The sequence below is a fragment of the Heptranchias perlo genome, unplaced genomic scaffold, assembly GCF_035084215.1.
Source record: "Heptranchias perlo isolate sHepPer1 unplaced genomic scaffold, sHepPer1.hap1 HAP1_SCAFFOLD_493, whole genome shotgun sequence".
Taxonomy (NCBI): domain Eukaryota; kingdom Metazoa; phylum Chordata; class Chondrichthyes; order Hexanchiformes; family Hexanchidae; genus Heptranchias; species Heptranchias perlo.
In genome coordinates, this window is record NW_027139509.1 from 94,360 (window position 1) to 97,500 (window position 3,141).

The window sequence follows — 3,141 nt, forward strand, 5'->3', positions numbered from 1 at the left end:
TAGCCAGCGGAAAGCGGTGCGCAGCCTTTCGCTTGCAGCTCCGGCGGGCAGCGCCGCACCTCCGGCTGCTCAGTGCCGTCCGCTGCTCCCCTTCCGGCTGCACGCAGCGAACCATACCCGGAGGAAATCGGCCTCGGCCTTCCGGAGATATGGGCCTGCGAGTGGGACCAATAAATCGGTGCACATTTCCGGCTCGGTTTCCGGCCTCGGCACTATCAGTTCACGCCGTCCGACCGACGTCGTTCTGGCACGGTTCCGTTGCTCCTTGATCCGGTCCAGCCACGGTAATCAGCCGAAGATGGTGGGGGGGGGACACATTGCCCGCCGAGTTAGCCGGAGGAAATCGGCCTCGGACTTCCTCAGATATCAGCCTCCGGGTGGGACAGACAAACCGGGGACCCGAGCACGCTTTCGGCGGCCCGCTGGTCGACTTCCCGGTGTGCGACCGGGTTCGTTCCGGTACCGTTCGCTGCCCCTCGTCCTGCTCTAGCCGCGGAGACAAACCCGACGACCGTCGGTCTCACGCCCGCGGAGGGAGGTGGCGGAAAGTGGTTTGCAGCCTTTCGCTGTACCTCCGGCGGGCAGCGCCCGACCTCCGAGTGCTCGGTACCGTCCGCTGCGCCTGGTCCTGCCGCACACAACGAGCCATACCCGGTGGAAATCGGCCTGTGCCTTCCAGAGATATGGGCCTCCGGGTGGGACGGACAAACCGGGGCCCCGTGCTCGCTTTCGGCGGCCCGCTAGTCGACTTCCCGGTGTGCGACCGGGTTCCTTCCGGTACCGTTCGCTGCCCCTCGTCCTGCTCTAGCCGCGGAAACAAACCCGACGACCGTCGGTCTCACGCCCGCGGAGGGAGGCGGCGGAAAGTGGTTTGCAGCCTTTCGCTGTACCTCCGGCGGGCAGCGCCCGACCTCCGAGTGCTCGGTACCGTCCGCTGCGCCTGGTCCGGCCGCACGCAACGAGCCATACCCGGAGGAAATCGGCCTGTGCCTTCCGGAGATATGGGCCTCCGGGTGGGACGGACAAACCGGGGCCCCGAGCGGTGGCACCCTGCTCGCTTTCGGCGGCCCGGCACTCGACTTCCCGGTGTGCGAACGTCATCGTTCCGGTACCCTTCGGTGCCCCTTGCCCCACTCTAGCTCCGGTGCTAAAGCGGAGTCGGTCGGTCTCACGGACGCCGAGTTAGCAGGCGGAAAGGGGTGCGCAGCCTTTCGCTGTCACTCCGGCGGGCAGCACCGCACCTCCGAGTGCTCGGTACCGAACGCTGCGCCTCCTCCTGCCGCACGCAACGAGCCATACCCGGAGGAAATCGGCCTCGGCGTTCCGGAGTTATCCGCCTCCGAGTGGGCCTGACCAAGCGGGGTGAACTGGAAATCATTAACCAACGTACTTCCATGTTTTCACCCGCAGAGGGCAGCACTCTCTTCTCCGTTTTAAACTGGGCCGACCCGGCTCCGTTTCGAGACCCGGCACTCGACTTCCCGGTGTGCGACCGGGTTCGTTCCGGTACCGTTCGCTGCCCCTCGTCCTGCTCTAGCCGCGGAACTAAACCCGACGACCGTCGGTCTCACGCCCGCGGAGGGAGGCGGCGGAAAGTGGTTTGCAGCCTTTCGCTGTACCTCCGGCGGGCAGCGCCCGACCTCCGAGTGCTCGGTACCGTCCGCTGCGCCTGGTCCGGCCGCACACAACGAGCCATACCCGGAGGAAATCGGCCTGTGCCTTCCGGAGATATGGGCCTCCGGGTGGGACGGACAAACCGGGGCCCCGAGCGGTGGCACCCTGCTCGCTTTCGGCGGCCCGGCACTCGACTTCCCGGTGTGCGAACGTCATCGTTCCGGTACCCTTCGGTGCCCCTTGCCCCACTCTAGCTCCGGTGCTAAAGCGGAGTCGGTCGGTCTCACGGACGCCGAGTTAGCAGGCGGAAAGGGGTGCGCAGCCTTTCGCTGTCACTCCGGCGGGCAGCACCGCACCTCCGAGTGCTCGGTACCGAACGCTGCGCCTCCTCCTGCCGCACGCAACGAGCCATACCCGGAGGAAATCGGCCTCGGCGTTCCGGAGTTATCCGCCTCCGAGTGGGCCTGACCAAGCGGGGTGAACTGGAAATCATTAACCAACGTACTTCCATGTTTTCACCCGCAGAGGGCAGCACTCTCTTCTCCGTTTTAAACTGGGCCGACCCGGCTCCGTTTCGAGACCCGGCACTCGACTTCCCGGTGTGCGACCGGGTTCGTTCCGGTACCGTTCGCTGCCCCTCGTCCTGCTCTAGCCGCGGAACTAAACCCGACGACCGTCGGTCTCACGCCCGCGGAGGGAGGCGGCGGAAAGTGGTTTGCAGCCTTTCGCTGTACCTCCGGCGGGCAGCGCCCGACCTCCGAGTGCTCGGTACCGTCCGCTGCGCCTGGTCCGGCCGCACACAACGAGCCATACCCGGTGGAAATCGGCCTGTGCCTTCCGGAGATATGGGCCTCCGGGTGGGACGGACAAACCGGGGCCCCGAGCTCGCTTTCGGCGGCCCGCTAGTCGACTTCCCGGTGTGCGAACGTCATCCTTCCGGTACTCAACCGTGCCCCTTGCCCCACTCTAGCTCCGGCGGTAAAGCGGAGTCGGTCGGTCTCACGGACGCCGAGTTAGCAGGCGGAAAGCGGTGCGCAGCCTTTCGCTGTCACTCCGGCGGGCAGCATCGCACCTCCCAGTGCTCGGTACCGTCCGCTGCGCCTGGTCCGGCCGCACACAACGAGCCATACCCGGAGGAAATCGGCCTGTGCCTTCCGGAGATATGGGCCTCCGGGTGGGACGGACAAACCGGGGCCCCGAGCGGTGGCACCCTGCTCGCTTTCAGCGGCCCGTCACTCGACTTCCCGGTATGCGAACGTGATCGTTCCGGTACCCTTCGGTGCCCCTTGCCCCACTCTAGCTCCGGTGCTAAAGCGGAGTCGGTCGGTCTCACGGACGCCGAGTTACCAGGCGGAAAGCGGTGCGCAGCCTTTCGCTGTCACTCCGGCGGGCAGCACCGCATCTCCGAGTGCTCGGTACCGTACGCTGCGCCGCCTCCTGCCGCACGCAACGAGCCATACCCGGAGGAAATCGGCCTCGGCGTTCCGGAGTTATCCGCCTCCGAGTGGGCCTGACCAAGCGGGGTGA